The sequence below is a fragment of the Felis catus genome, chromosome E3, assembly GCF_018350175.1.
Source record: "Felis catus isolate Fca126 chromosome E3, F.catus_Fca126_mat1.0, whole genome shotgun sequence".
In the NCBI taxonomy this organism is placed as follows: domain Eukaryota; kingdom Metazoa; phylum Chordata; class Mammalia; order Carnivora; family Felidae; genus Felis; species Felis catus.
Window position 1 is genome coordinate 41,381,807 of NC_058383.1, and position 17,474 is coordinate 41,399,280.

Consider the following 17,474-nt stretch of genomic DNA (forward strand, 5'->3'; position numbering starts at 1 on the left):
CAAAAACACTGCTAGAACTGATCCATGAATTCAGCAAAGTCGCAGAATATAAAATCAATGCACAGAAATCGGTTGGATTCCTATACGCCAATAAAGAAGCAGCAGAAAGAATCAAGAAATTGATTCCGTTTACAATTGCACCAAAAACCATAAAATATCTAGGGATAAACCTAACCACAGGGGTGAAAAATCCATACACTGAAAACTATAGAAAGCTTGTGAAAGAAATTGGAGAAGACACCAAAAAATGGAAAAATATTCCATGCTCATGGATTGGAAGAACAAATATTGTTAAAGTGTTGACACTACCCAAAGAAATCTACATATTCAATGTGATCCCTATCAAAATAACTCCAGCATTCTTCACAGAGCTACAACAAAATCCCTAAAATTTATATGGAACCAGAAAAGACCCCAAATAGCCGAAGCAATCCTGACAAAGAAAGGAGAATGGAGGTACCACAAGTTCGGACCTAAGGATGTATCACAGAGCTGTAATCATCAACACAGTATGGTACTGGCACAAAAGCAGATACATAGATCAACGGAAACAAATAGAGAACCCAGAAATTGACACACAAACGTATGGCCAACTAATCTTTGACAAAGCAGGAAAGAAGATCCAATGGAAAAAAGTCTCTCCAGCAAATGGTGCTGGGAAAACTGGAGAGCGACATGCAAAAGATGAAACTGGACCACTTCCTTACACCATACACAAAAGCAAACTCAGAACGGATGGAAGACCTAAACGTAACGCAGGAAGCCATCACAATCCTAGAGGAGAAAGCAGGCAAAAACCTCTTTGACCTTGGCCACAGCAACTACTAACTTGACATGTCTCTGGAGGCAAGGGAAATAAAAGCAAAAATGAACCATTGGGACCTCAACAAGATAAAGAGCTTAACCGACTGAGCCACCCAGATGCCCCTCCACTAAACAATTTTAACGGCTTTTCCTAAGCCTGAAGGTTGAAAGAAAGTTCAGTCTTATACCAAAAAAAGCCTCATGAATCTGTTCACGATTATCACCTTTGACTCTAAATTGTCTTTAATTAACTCTGCTCCTCCTTTAGATCTATGTTTATTAATGTGCTAGTCTGGGACCTTTCCCTTTTAGTTAAAAGGACCAAGAATAGAATGGGAAACTATGTCTACTCCAGGTTTAATTAACCTGGAAAATCACTTTGCTCAGACCCAAGATGAGTCATCTAGTGGAAAGACTATTAAATTTTCAATGCTCAACTCCAGCAAATAAAGACCCCCCCCCCCCGAAACTAGAAGTCTAGTTCCTGCTGTGACTGCAAGAACTAGGACATTGAAAAACGATGGTTATAAATTTAAGACCTTCAAGGCCCTGCAGCCCTCTTTCCAACCTTTTCAATGTCCTCCCAATTCCCAAAGATGGGATTCCAAGGAACCACGGAGCCCTTCCCAAGCCTCCGTCTTAATCTCTTTGGCGAAACTACTCTCCAGATTGGGAATGAATGTATCTCTGTCTTTACTGAAGCTGAAACTCACCCGAGTGCTATAAAGAAGCCTTAGCCTCGGGGTACAAAAACAGCTCAATTAGGGGGGATCTATTAGATTTCAACACGTTCCTACCTCTGAACCTATTCCCTTTGATCAAGGCCTTTTGAGAGATATACACCCTATTCTCCTTAGTTCTTCAACCCGTATTGATTACCTGGACTGAGATTTCTTAGAAAAATACCATGCTGGAATTTCTTTTGCCCAAAAGGGAAAAATAATTCTAGAATTTGACAACAGTAACCAAAATAGCAAAAAGGGATAACAGGATCCTTTGGCACCTTTTCTGTGCCGTGTCTGTGCTGGTCCTATAGCTGAGTCTGGAGGTACTGATCATTTATTCCTATTGGATCAGCTTCCATCCTCGTTATGGGCAAAATCTTCAACTAATCTTGGCAGAATCCACCGTGTACCCCCTGTCAAGATTCAAATCGATCCTGCAAAACTTCTCCCTAGAATTAATCAATATCCTGTAATTTAAGAAGGCCTTCAATGCATCAACACCATAATAGAATGTTACAAGGCTCATGGCCTCATAATCCCCTGCAGTAGTCCATATAACACCTCTATTATACCTGTGAGAAAACCCAACTGCTGAGGATATTATTTTGTCCAAGACCTCCGAGAAATAAATAGCACTGTAATCCCTCGACATCCCCTTCTTCCCAAACTTCACACTCTACCTACAATCGACTCCCATTGAAAGCAAAGTTTTCAATGTACTTGACCTATGTGGTGTAGTTTTTAGCATTCCAGTTTATAAGGATAGCCGGTATCCTTTTGCCTTCACTTGCAGGGAATGAATGACAATACATCTGGACTGCAACCTCCCTGGGTTTCACAGAGTGCTTCATGTTTCCCACAAACCTTAAAGGCTGATTTGGATGATGGAAAGTGTTCTGCAGGCTCTATTTTGTTACAATGTGTAGATGATTTGTTTCTCTGCTTCCCTGCTCATGCCTCTTCACACGAAGACAGCACCCCCCTGGGAAAACTTTTTGTTTTACAACTTAAGCCCATAAAGTCTCCAAAGAAAAACTGTAGTTTGCTCAAACTCAGGTTAGGTATTTAGCTCACCTGTTCTCAGAACAAGGCCCACATCTGGACCCAGGCAGACTGAAGGCATCCACAATCTCCCACAACCTAAAACTAAGAGCCAATTACAAGGCTTTCTTGGATGGCTGTCTACTCTCAAAACTGAATTCCAAACTTCTCTCTTAAGGCTCAGCACCTAAATGCTCTACTGAAAAAATGAGAATGCTAATCCTACTATTCGGAAAGAGGGGGATGACACAGCCTCGTAAACGTTATACCTTTAATTTATGTTCTGTGGGCCATTATGTATACAAGAGAGCCTGGTCCTTACCCACGACCGCTTTGCATGTCCTACCCTATGGACCATCCTTCATCACCAGTCATGGGCTATGACCCCCCCCCCCCCAACCTCAACCATTTGGTAAGATGACCTGAAGAAGTGGATGAGGGACTTGTAAAGCATATTCATCTTTTTCAGGAAAGACTTGGTGGGAATGTCGTAGAGATGGTTGTGAGGGCTTGGCAATTCAATTGCAAACCTGCCTGAGGACAGTGTAACATATCTCAAGCTTCTCAGGATGTATGTACAATGTGCTGTGTCATTTCCATGTAATGAGGTCAGCTATAGGTTTCTCTTGTCAAAAAGAAAGAGGATTTTTACACAAAGGCAGATGTATCATGAGTAGTTGTGCACACTTTACACATGTTTTGAGTTCTGTGAAGGATGAGATGCACTCCTAAGTGTAGGTGCCTCAGGTGTCTGTGTGAAATGGGGCACATGCATTATATAACACAGACCTTGTGTTCACCACCTGGAAGCACCTGTGAAGGAATGGGGGAAACTTGAATCACACAGGAATAGAAGGGAAATTGAGGACAGTAAGCAGAGTTTGAGGAGGTGAAAAGGGGAGGGTCTTGGGGTCAGTGAGATGCAGTTGCAGGCCATTCCTGACCACAGCCTGAGCAGGGAGCATGAGTTCCACATGGAGCTGCTATGTGGGATCACTCTCAGTGCACAATGCAGGGTTCATCTCCGAAATGTCATTTTTGTCAAAGTGCACCTAGGTGATCATCTAAAAAGGTTGCTGTCTCCCCATGTTGTCTGAAGGTTCTGGATATTTATGGGTGAGAAAGTACCCTGGACATATAGGAAATTTAGCTTGGTCTTAAGGAAATCCTTGTCTGCCTAAGTTCACATCCCTCAGTGAGACTAAAAGTGAAGACAGGATCTAGATCAGCTGAGAGCCTGCATTAGCCTTCAGCCTCGGTCAACCTACAGTTCAGGGCTGGCCAGATGCCACCCCTGCTGGACCCGACATCACCCTGACTACAGCTTTGCATCTATCTCCTTAAACTTTTCTCACAATATCCCGAGGATTTACCTGTGTTCCTGCTGTCTCAGCCAGAATACCAATTCTCACTGGGACCTACACAGAGCCTGAGCTGTGTTATCTGTGAAACAGAGGTAATATTTGTTTCTAAGGGCATAATAAAAAGACATTGAACACAGAATGCATCTGCAAAATGTCTGTGAAATGTCCACTCACCCTTCTCACAGTTTCAATTAAGACATCTCCACACAAATGATCATCAAAAACAGATGGTCACGGTCATACTCCTAGGCTTTTTGGACTTGGGTGGTTGCGTTTTATGCGCTACCCGACTGAAAGAGTGCCGGCACCACTAGGATGAAGCTCATAAGATTTTTGATGAAATTGAGTTATGAAACCATAACCATTGAAGTAAAGAATGGAACACAGGTCTATGGAACAATCACAGATGTAGATGTCAGCATGAATACACATCTTAAAGCAGTGAAAATGACTTTGAAGGATAGAGAACCAGTATAATTGGAAACACTGAGTATTCGAGGAAATAACATTTGATATTTTATACTGCCAGACAGCTTACCTCTGGATACACTACTTGTGGATGTTCAACCGAAGGTGAAATCTAAGAAAAGGGAAGCTGTTGCAGGAAGAGGCTGAGGCCGAGGAAGAGGAAGAGGATGTGGTTGGGGTAGAGGAAGAGGGGGTCCTAGGCGATAATGTCTCTCAAGATTACTATTTCAAAGTGATACGTGATTTGGAATATTTTTTGTACAGGCTTTGTTTGTTTATGTCAGTTTTTAATAAACAAATGTAGGACACAGTTGTCTACTGTCAAATTTTAATAGTTCATATAGATTCATGATATTTACATAGTAGGAGCTAAGCATTTCTACTAGGCAATCACAGACTGATTTCATTTTAGATCAGACTTTTAATTTTTTAACTAAAGTTTTTGCATGAATATATGTAGAATATGTACCTATTTCACATGCACTGAATATGCATTTTATTGTTTTACTTTGACTCCATTCTATAGAACCTGCCTACAAGTGAAATAATAAGTTCATTTTGGTACTTCAGGAAAAAAAAAACAGATGGTCGTGGAAGTTCATTAAACTAAGACTGTTAACACCTCAGCCAAGGGATTGGGAATCGCCATTTTAAACAATAAGACAAAGACATGCTTTTTCTATTAAAATTCAGGCCCTACCAGGCAAAGAAAGAAAATGATAATTACGAGAATGTGTATATCAGAGTTCTACATCTGAGATCTGAAGACAATCATATTCCATTAGAGACTCGCAGATGCATCCACACTCTAAAGTGTTCATCTGAGGCCACAGATTAACTATCGAAGAGGGAATGCAGGTAGGAAAACATATGACCATAGGGAAATAACCCCAAATCTCATAAATCTCACTGCCTTATATGACAACTATTTTGAAATTTGAAGAGGACTGTGTGAGCTGACAGAGTATGGTGATTATATATCTTAAAAATGTGTCAGATCTGCCTGCATGCTTTCTCTGCCCACCCGGTGCTCTCCACTTTGTTTTTCTTAGTATCCCTTAATAGTACTTTCACTGTTCTGTCTCTGTTTCAGTGTTTGCTTCTAGGAGGACCTACTCTCACTCCCCATCAAATGCACACAGTGCGGTTCGTATACACACAGGTAATAAACTAGCAGAAATTGAGGTGATGGAGGATAGTAGCAAGATCACCCTTTGTGCAGAGGAGCCCGAGTTTTCTGGGGTGATGGTAATTTCCTATATCTAGATGCATGGGGTCCTTGTGCTCATTTATTTTAGAAATACTCACTGACTCCTGGTGCTTCGGGTCACATAGACAGGTTCCTGACCCTAGAATATGGCTGATTTGTAATGGTGGGTAAGGATCAGGGACCAGCAGTGACTGTGGGAGATGAGTGAGGAGGCTACACATAGAGTCAGATCCTCACCCAGGATGCCATGTCTCCACAGACAGCAACCTTGTGCAGGAGGGCTCTGAGGATCACATATTTCTTGATCAGTCCTGTGAACTCCATAATCCTACTCCAGATTTCTCACTGAGGGATGGACAGGGCAGAGGCCAGCAGCTGTAGGACACCCTGATTATGGCTGGAGTGGAGCAGTGGGCCTGGAAGATTGAGTCAGAGAAAGGGAAAGGCAGAAGGTAGTGAAGAGGAGTTTGAGAGATAAAGGGAAGAGGAGAGAAGGCAGTGTTTTCTACTGACTTCACCCACATTTCTGTGTGAACAACAGGAGATTCTTGTCTTCAAGGGAAAGGAAGAGGGCTGGCAAAAAGACAGAGTGACATTCTCAGCTCAAGTGCTCAGGATATCTGGCTTGCTCTTGAATACCTAACACAGGAAGCCTGCACTTTGTCATAAATGGAACTGCAGCTCATACCATTTAGTGAAAATTAAAGTGATGATGAAGGCCTCATCATTAAAGTGGTGCAACAAAAGTATGTGAACATACAGAGAGATACAATAGAAGCAAAAGTCCAAAGTAGACCGACTGCAATACTTACGGGAATATAGACTATTGGAAAAGGAGGTACCCCAATGCAGGCTTTCAGACACCTGGGCAATATCTGAAAAAAAAAAAAAAAGTAGTCCTTACTTCAAAAGCAACATGACGTTAGACACAAAGGGATCGTGATGGAAGGTTTAGGGAGAAACCATATGATTTCATGGTCCTGTACCCATGGTCCTGTACCCTCATGTCTCACCAAATTATACCCTTTAACTTGAGGCTATTTGTTATATGTAAATTATCCTTCATTAAAGAGAGTTTCAAAACATAAAATACTAGAAGCAAATGTGGCAAAGTTCCTTTCAAATCCTGAAGTGCATGGGTGCTATGAGTCTGCCTGCCCATGTCTCAAAAATACAAAATAATAAGACATTTAAAAACTTAATAATAGCAGAGTAAGAGGACGTCAGCTCACCCTGTCCCACGTGTTCAACTACATAACATCCACATACAAGTCCATGAACCAGAGAGCGATCCAAAGACTGGCAGAACAAACTCCACACCTAAATAGAGAGAAGCTGCATCAGAAAGGTTAGGAAGGTCAGAAAGGTGGAGGCTGGCTGCCTGCAGAGAGGACAGAGAAAGTGAGCCCTCACACCAGGGAGCTCACACAGAGAAGACTAATCTCCATAACATTTGGCATTAAAACCCAGAGGGGCTGAATTTCCTTGAGTTTAGATCCAGGAGCTTTGGAGGTCAGCTGACCCAGCACTGGGTGATCCAGGAGAATGAGGACTAGCCAGGTCCCTGCCTGTGTAGAGAGGCAATGTAAATGTGGCATTTTACACAATGCCAAGGCAACAGGAGACAGATGTATTCATGCTGATTCCTGAGTGTCAGGAGGACTTCAACAATGAGGGAGCTCACAGGCACCATTCTTCTCCCCCAGCCTCCCAGAATAAGCATAGAAGCACCCACCAGTGGGTGAGGCTGCAACGACACTTACTACCTAACCTGTTAGCAGTGCGCCAGTCCCAGGGGTTCACTAGGGGACTTACCACACCAAGCCTCCTGATCTCAGGGCAAACATTCTTAAAACCACAACGGCACCCTGTCTGACAAGCATGCATAGCTGCCACAGTACGCTGTGCACATCTGCACCTCATCCAGCTGTGCACATCCAGCCACATGTCCTCATCTGTCTCACCCAGCCACATGTCCCCAGGCACAGACATGCTCTGTGCATATCCTCAAGCCTCTAGCTTCCACTGCTGGTCCACAGCCCCCAGCCACCAAAGGATATTGGGAAATCTGGCATAGGACTAGTAGCCTTGTGCAATTTTGCTAACACTCCTGCCCTGCTCCCAAGTTACCCAGTGGGCATACCACCCCACAGCTGGCCTGCCTGGGTCCCACTAATACCACTGAGAGCAAGCACAGCCCACAACAGGCATAAAATCAGTTCAGACACCTGCACTGAAAGGAAAAGTAACCCAGACACAACAGCAGGGAGTGAGCAATACCCATACGATATCCTCCTGAAGGTCCAGGTCCTATAAATGGAGACATGCACTACTGAGGACTCCAGGACCTCTTCTTCATACAGTCATTAATGTCAAGATCAGAAGGCACAGCTGACTTTCTTAACACAGAGAAATAGAGCCAGAGGGAAGACATACTGGACACACTGAGATGTTTATCCACAATGAAAGACCTAGTCAAAGCCACAGCCAGAGATCTAAGCCAAAGAGATATAAGTAATATACCTGATACAGAATTTAAGGCAATGATCATAAGGATACTCATTGGAGTTGCAAAATGAGTAGAAGAGTGAGACCCCTGACATAGAGATAAGATATAACACAGTAGACACTGAGGACACAATAAAGGAGAAACATGCTTGCTGGAACGAATAGAGGGATGGAAGAAGCAGAGGAACAAACCAGTGACCTCGAAGACTGAGTAATGGAAATTAATCAGAGAGAGAGAAAAGAATTCTGCAACGTGAGATGAGACTAAGGGAACTCAGTGACTACAGCAAACGTAATAATATTCATATTGTAGGAGTCCCAGAAGAAAGAGAAAAGGGGGAAGAAGATTTATTTGAGGAAATAATAGCTGAAAACTTCCCTAATTGGGGGAGGGAAACAAACATCCTCATCCCAGAGACTAGAGAACTCCCATCAAAATCAACAAAATCAGGCCAACACCCAGACATATTGTAAGCAAACTTGCAAATTACAGTGACAATAAAGAAAAACTCTTAAGAGGAGCAAGACAAAAGAGACCTTAACTTAGAAGGCAAGACCCATAAGGCTAGCTACAGATTTCTGAACAGAAACTTGGCAAGCCAGAAGGTAGTGACATCACATATTCAAAGTGCTGAATGGAAAAATCAGCAGCCAACAATATTCTATCCAGCAAGGCTATCCTTCAGAATGGAAGGAGACACAGACTTTCCAAACAAAAACTAAAGATGTTGTACCACTAAACCAATCCTGTAAGAAATATTAAGAGGGTCTCTTTGAGTGGAAAGGAGAGACCAAAAGTGACAGTATAAAGGTAAAAGACACAAATCAAGTAAAACATGAATATTTCTGTAAAAAATCAGTTAAGGAACTCAGAGAAATGGATTTGAAATATAATAACATCTACCAAAAGCCCAGGGAGGAGAAAATAATGGGTTCAAAGGTAAATGACCATCAACTTAATACCAACTGCTAAATGCAGAAGAGGTTATATAAACACCTAACAGTAACCATATACTAAAACCAGTCATAAATATGCTAAGAATAAAGATAAAGAAATCAAATGTATCACCAAAGAAAATAAGCAAAACATGAAAGACAGACAAGAAAGGATCGGAGAAAATCATTAGAAACCACAAGAAAACAGGTAATAAAATGGCAATACATACATACATATCAATCATTTCTTTGAAGGTAAATGGAATGAATGCTCCAATCTAGAGACGTAGGGTGTAAGAATGGATGAAAAAACAAAAGCTGGAGTAGCAATACTTGTATCAGAAAAAATACACTTAAAAAAAAGTACATAACGAGACAGAGGAGGACACTATATAACAGTAAAGGGTACAATCCAAAAAGAAGGTATAACAACTGTAAATATATCCCACAATTAAATGGGATTTATTCCCAAGGTGCAAGGGTGGTTCAATATTCGCAAACAATCAATGCGATACAATACATCAACAGGAGAAAGGATAAGAACCATACGATCTGGGCACCTGGGTGGCTCAATCTTTTAACGGTCCGACATCAGCTCAGGTCATGACCTCATGATTTGTGAGTTCAAGTCCTGCATTGGACTCCGTGCTGAAAGCTCAGAGCCAAGAGCCTCCATTGAATTCTGTGTCTCCCACTCTCTTTCTGCCCCTCCCCTGCTCACACTCTTGTCTCTCTCAAAATTAATAAACGTTTAAAGAAAAGAACAATACGGTCATTTCAATACATGCAGAAAAAAGTATTTGACACACTACAACATCCATTCATGATTATAACCCCCTAATATAGGTTTACAGGGAACATACATCAATGTAATAACAGTTATCTATGAAAACCCTGCAGTGAAAATCAACCTTAATGGGGAAAATATGAGAGCTTTTCCTGTAAGGTCAAGAAGAAGAGAAGGATGTTTACTCTTACCACTTTTAATAAACATAGTACTGGAAGTCCAAGCCACAGCCAGCAGATAAATGAAACGAAATGAAAGAAACAAAACAAAACAAAACAAAGTAAAGTATAATAAAATAAAATAAAAACAAACCCAAATCTGAAAGAAGTGAAACTTTCACACTTTGCAGAGTACATGACACTATATATAAAAAACCCTAAAGAGTCCACCCAATAATTGCTAGAACTGATAAATGAATTCAGCAATGTCACAGGATACAAAATCATTGTACAGAAATCTGTTGCATTTCTAAACAACAATAATGAAGCAGTAGAAAGAGAAATGAAGAAAACAGTCCCATTTACAGTTGTACACCAAATAATAAGGTATCTATGAATAAATCTAACCAGAGTGTTGAGCGACCTATACTCTGAAAACTATAAAACAGTGGTGAAAGAAATTCAAGATGACATAAAGAAATGGATACTCATGGATCAGAGGTACAAATATAGTGAAAATACCTATACTTCCCAAAACAATTGACACAATTAATGCAATTTCCACCAAAATACCAATAACATTTTTCACAGAACTAGAACAGTCCTAAAATTTGTATGGAACCACAAAAGACCCCAATCTTCAGAGTAAACAACCTTTATGTGAAGTGATAATTATGGATGGCATTATGCCTCTGGATCTTCTGCTCCAAAACACGGTAACTCTGGCCTAAGCATTTGAACAAACGGTAGACATATCCCAACCAGGGATCATTCTACAAAATACATTCTACAGATGTACCCTCAAAACTTTGCAGATTATGAAAAATATGGAAAAATCTAAACATCATCATGGTCAAGTGGAGCCTAAGGAGACAGGATGACTGTAATGTGCCAGCTGGGATGAGTCTGGGACAGAAGAGGTTAAAACCGAACCAATCTGAATACAAATATAAACTTTAGTTAATACTACCATATCTCTTCGGGATACTGATTGTGATCATGTACCAATTCATATGACATCAATAGTGAGGAGACAGTCTGATGTATGTGGAGACTCAAAAATAGCTTCCCAATTTTTTTGGAAACTAGAAACCCATCACGAATGAACAGATTATTAGTAATCATGGTTTTATGTTTTCAACACATAATATATGACTAGCTCTAGTATTAGTTACTAGTGATGGCCATGTACCTATTCTTGTTGTTCTTACTATTGTTTAATTTAAATAATAGCATTCATGTTACAGAAAACTGAATACTGATATACGATTCATAGAAACATCTACTTTACATATTTTAAGATAATAATGTATGTATATACCACTGTATTATGTGGTATGTAAATTAAGTGTTTTTCTGATCTTGAACGAGCATGTCATTGAACGGCTTTCCATAAAGGTGATTATCCTAGATAAGGAATGATACTCAGATTTTACAGGATGTACTTCACATCATGCCTGAACATTGTCAAAAAAAAAAAAAATGTACACACGGCCAGATGGATAACTGTGACTGGCTCAATTATTGTAAATAATCCTTGCTTTAATATTTTCACGCATATTTTTAGCAGCAGTATAAGAGAATAAAATTATTCCAAATCAAAGAGATATTCAAAGACTGGAAGAACGATATGGAGTTCAAAGGATTTCAGAAGGAAAAGATGTGACCATGAAGTGGCAGTCACAGGCAAGCAGTTTTCTCTGGTCCACTTTGACAGGTTTGCACGAGGGAATGTCCATCACAGCATATGATCTACAAAAGGGTAAGACCCAGAAGTACAAGAGGGAAAGAACACTTTAGGGGGAGGTGACTTGGAAAGGATGCTTCTGTGCCTAAGTGATGGTTCAGCAACCTGCTAGGGGTCCCTGGGTCAAAGACTTCAAAAGACCAGCAGTAACCTAGATCACAAAGATCTTACTAACATAGATCAAAGAAACTTAGAGCCACAAAGAGCTTAGAGCCCAGAGTTGATTTTCATCTATGATTAGGAGATGGTCACAGTTTTACAAGATATGATCATCGGGCCAGCAGTAGATGGTTAAAATATTATTTAGGGCTATATTTAAAAAAATTTTTTTAACGTTTATTTATTTTTGAGAGAGAGAGAGACAGAGCATGAATGGGGGTCAGAGAGAGAGGGAGACACAAAATCTGAAACAGGCTCCAGGCTCTGAGCCATGAGCACAAAGCCCAAAGTGGGGCTAGAACTCACGGACCGTGAGATCATGACTTGAGCCGAAGTCGGACGCTCAACCGACTGAGCCACCCGAGCGCCCCTTAGGGCTATATTTTAATAAAAAAATGGATGTGAAAAATTTGGTTTTGGAATGTTAAGAAAAATCACAGGCCCACCATGGAGTTACTTAGGTTAAGGCCCCATGTCACTAAACTTAATTTCATTCCTGCAGGAATGTAACCTTTAACCAGTCAGCAAGAATTTCCTAGTCAGTGCTGGAAACTTAACTGATAGACCCCTGCCATTCCCCTCAGGGAGGAAATCCTGCCTAAATAAGGTATTCCATGCCACCAAATTTGTTTTAAGTTTATTTATTTTGAGAGAGACAGAAAGAGAGCACATGCAAGGGAGGGGCAGGAATAGAGGGAGAGAGAGAATTCCACGACAACGAGGTCATGATCTGAGCCAGGACCAAGAGTCAGACACTTAACCAAGCCATCCAGGCACCCCGAGAATGTGGAGTTTCAAAATTTAGAAGGCTTGGCTGGGATACAGCCATGAGGTCACTGGCCTACACCTTGAGAGAAGGCAGCAAACTACTTGCAGGCAGATGGTACGGAAACAGTGGTGTGTACATTGCCTGGTGGACACAGTGGGGAGATTATACACTGATCATGGAGAGCATCCCTGAGAGGCAATGTTCACAACAAGGGGACAAAGGAGCTAAGACAGAGGAGCTGGGTGGCGCCATTTTCCTCCTCTTCCCCACAGCATAAACAGAGCCATCTGCTGGAAACAAGGTCATCCCCACACTGGCTGCCTAAGCTGCTTACACCAACCCCACATTCCTGTGCTCTGAAGAGACTGGCCTTATAGGTCAATCAAGCTTGCCTCAGTCCCAATGGAGGCGTTCCTTCCCCAGAAGACCAGCAGAAGCCCATGACCACACCACCTCTCTTGACCAGACAGTTCTGCAGGGCCTCACTTCGAGTGGCAGTCGTTTCAAGTCTCATTTAACAAGAAGATCAGAGAAGACCTAGACAAAACTCCTTGACTCACATTCTGGTCAAGGACCACACATTGCCCATACAACTGGCCTGAAGGATAGTGCAGCCAGAGCACAAAACAGTCCATGAAACACACACCACAGACACTCCCTGATGTGTCAGGCCCTGGACACTAGATGACCTCCTCTTGATAAAGCCATTCATGTCACAGGCAGGTAACACAATGAGGTTTGGTAACAGAGAGAAGACAAATACTCAGCTAAAATGCCAAGACAAGAAGAATACATCCCCAATGAAAGAACAAGATAAGGTCATGGCCAGAGAAATGGAAGGAACACTTCCAAACTCATTCTATGAGGCCAGCTTGGTCTTGAGTCCAAACTGGACAAAGACCCCACTAAAAAGGAAAACTCCAGACCAATTTCCCTGATGAACCTGGATGCAAAAATTCTCAACAAAAATTAGCAAACCGGATCCAACAATACATACAAATAATTATTCACCACAATGAATTGGATTTATTCCTGGGATGCACAACCGATTCAATATCTGCAAATCAACTGATGTGATACATCCCATTGATAAAAGAAAAGATAACAAACCACATGATCCTCTCAATAGATGCAGTAAAAGCATTTGACAAAATGCAGCATCCTTTCTTGATGAAAAAAAAGCACTCATGAAAGGAGGGATAGAAAGATCTTGCCTCAATATCAGTATGTCCAGATATAAAAGTCCCACAGCTAATATCATCATCAATGAGGAAAAACTGAGAGCCTTCCCCCTAAGGTCAGGAACACGACTGGGATGTCCACTCTCACCACTGTTATTCAACATACTGTTGGAAGTCCTAGCCTCAGCAATCAGACAACAAAAAGAAATACAAGGTGTCCAAATTGGCAAGTAGGAGTCAAACCTTCCCTCTGCACAGGCGTGATACATTCCATGGAAAATCCAAAAGACTCCACCGAAAAACTGCTAGGACTGATACAGGAATTCAGGAAAGTCTCAGGATATAAAATCAATATACAGAAGTTGGTTTCATTTCTATACACTAATAATGAATCAGCAGAAAGAAAAATCAAGGAACTGGTCTCATTTAAAACTGCTTTAAAACCATAAAATACCCAGGGATAAACCTAACCAAAGAGGTAAAAGATCAATCAGTACACTTAAAACAATATAGGGGCGCCTAGGTGGCTCAGGTGGTTAAACACTGACTTCAGGTCAGGTCATGATCCAGCATTTGTGGGTTCGAGTCCCGCGACAGGTTCTGTGCTGACAGCTCGGAGCCTGGAGCCTGCTTCAGAGTCTGTGTCTCCCTCTCTCTCTCTGCCCCTCGCCTGCTCATGTGGTCTCTCTTTCTCTCTCTCAAAAATAAACAAACATTAAAAAAATAAAGGAACAAACCATACAACGTCTATGAGAGAAATTGAAGAAACACAAAGAAAGGGAAAAACTTTCATGCTCATGGATTAGAAGAACAAATATTGTTAAAATGTCAGTACTACCCAAATCAATCGACACATTCAATGCAATCCCTATCAAAATAACAACATTCTGCACAGAGCTAGAACAAACAACCCTAAAATTTGTAAGGAGCCAGAAAAGACCCCAAATAGCCAAAGTCATGTTGAAAAAGAAAAGAAAGCTGGTGACATTACAATTCTGGAGTTTATGGTGTATTAGGAAGCCACAATCATCAGGACAGTATGGTACAGGCACAAAAACGGACACAGACATCAATGGAATGGAATAGGGAACACAGAAATGGACCCTCAAACATATGGCCGAGTAATCTTTGATAATGCAGGAAAGAATATCCAATGGAAAAAAAAATAGTCTCTTCAAAAAATGGTACTGGGAAAACTGGACAGTGAGAAGAATGAACTTGGACTATGTTCATAAACCACACACACACACACACACACACACACACACACACACTCACACACCCCTCAAAATGGATGAAAGATCTAAATGTAAGAAAGGAACCATCAAAATCCTAGAGGAGAAAAGAGGCAATCTACCTCCTTGATCCTGGCCACAGCAACTTCTTGCTTGTCATGTCTCTGAAGCAAGGGCAATAATAACCAAAATGAACTATTGAGACATCAAGATAAAAAGCTTCTGTACAGCAGAGGACACTATCAGGAAAACTAAAAGACAACTGAATGAGATGGGAGAAGATATTTGCAGGTGACATATCAGATAAAGGGTTAGTATCCAAAATCTAAAAAGAACTTATCACACTCAACACCCAAAAACCAAATAACCCATTGAAGAAATGGGCAAAAGACATGAAGAGACACATTAACAAAAATGACATCCAGAATGGTCACACATGAAAAGATGCTCAATCTCACTCGTCATCACTGAAATACAAATCAAAACCATAGTGAGATATCACCTCACACCTATCAGAATGGCTAAAATTAACATCTCAGGAAACGACAGATGTTGGCAAGGATGCAGAGAAAGGGAACGGTTTTGCAATGCTGGTGGGAATGCAAAGTGGTGTAGCCACTCTGGGAAATAGTATGGAGATTCGTCAAAAAACTAAAAATAGAACTACACTAGGACCCAGCAATTGCACTACTAGGTATTTATCCAAAGGATACACTAATGCTGACTCGAAGTGGCACATGCACTCCAATGTTTATAGCAGCATTATCAACAATAGCTAAATTATGCAAAGAGCCCAAATGACCATTGACAGATGAATGGATAAAGAAGATGTGGTATATTCATACAATGGAATGTTACTCGGCGATCAAAAACAATGAAATCTTGCTATTTCCAACAACGTGGATGGAATCGGACATTATGCCAAGCAAAATATGTCAGAGAAAGACACATATCATATGATTTCTCTCATCTGTGGAATGTAATACAACTGATGAACATAGTGAAAGGAAAGCAAAAATAAGATACAAACAGAGAGGGATTCAAACGATCTAAGAGACTCTTAAATACAGAGAAGAAACTCAGGGTTCCTTGAGGGTAACTGAATAGGGGTATGGGCTAAATGGGTGATAGGCATTTAGGGGGGTTACTTGAGATGAGTACTGGGTATATTTTGTACTTGATGGATCACTAAATTCTACTCCTGAGACTGTATTCCACTATAACATAACTAACTTGGGCTTAAATTTAAAAACGAAGAAATATTAAAAATAAGTAAAGAAATGTACTACCAGTGAAAAGCAAAGAATATTTAAATCGGACTCTTTGGGGGCACCTGGGTGGCTCAGTTTGTTGAGAGACCGAATTCGGCTCAGGTCATGATCTCATGGTTTGTGAGTGTGAACCTCGCATTGGGCACTGTGCTGACACCTCAGAGCCTGGAGCTTGCTTCTGATTCTGAGTCACCCTTTCTCTCCACCCCTCCCCCACTCGTGCTCTGTCTCTGTCTCAGAAATAAACATTAAAAAATTTTTTTTAAATCAGACTCTGAGTGGAAATGAAAGACCAAAAGTGTTACAGACAAGAAAGGATCACAGAAAACATCAAGAAACAATGGCAAAACAATTAGTAGAATGGCACTAAATACATACCTATCAATAATTACTCTGAATGTAAATCAACTAAATGCTCCAATCAAAAGACATTGGATAGGGTGTCAGAATGGACAAAAGAAAAAAAAAAAAGAAAAGAAACAAACAAACAAACAAGACCTATCTAGATGCTGCCTACAAAGCCTTATTTGGACTTAAGTCACCCACAGATTTAAAGTGAGGGAATGAAGAAACATTTATCATGCCAATAATGTCAAAAGAAAGCCAGTAGCAATACTTACATCAGGCAAAATAAACTTTAAAACCAAGACTCTATTTTGGTGCCATTTGGGTAAATACCTATTAGTGAAATTGCATGACCCAATATTTATAGCAGCATTATCAACAGTAGCCAAACTATGGAGAAAGCCCAAGTATCCAACAACTGATGAAAGTATAAAGAAGTTGTGTGTTGTGTGTGTGTGTGTGTTGTGTATAAGTATGTATACACATATGTACATATATACATATGTGTATGTTCATACATACATACATACATATGTATATACAATGAAATATAACTCAGCTTCAAAAAAAATGAAATCCTGCCATTTGCAATGATGTGGATGGAGCTAGAATGTGTTATGCTAAGTGAAACATGTCAATCAGAGAAAGACAAATGTATGATTTCACTCATGTGGAATGTAAGAAACAAAACAGATGAAAACATGGGAAGGGGGCAGGAAAAGAGAAGAGTGGTAACAAACTACATGAGTCTCTTAATGTTAGAGGA

General features: G+C 40.7%; 1 pseudogene; it reads left to right on the top strand.

The window, feature by feature from the left end:
• Window positions 1–328: 328 nt before the first annotated feature.
• LOC102902183 lies at window positions 329–6,532 on the top strand (annotated as a pseudogene).
• Window positions 6,533–17,474: the final 10,942 nt, after the last annotated feature.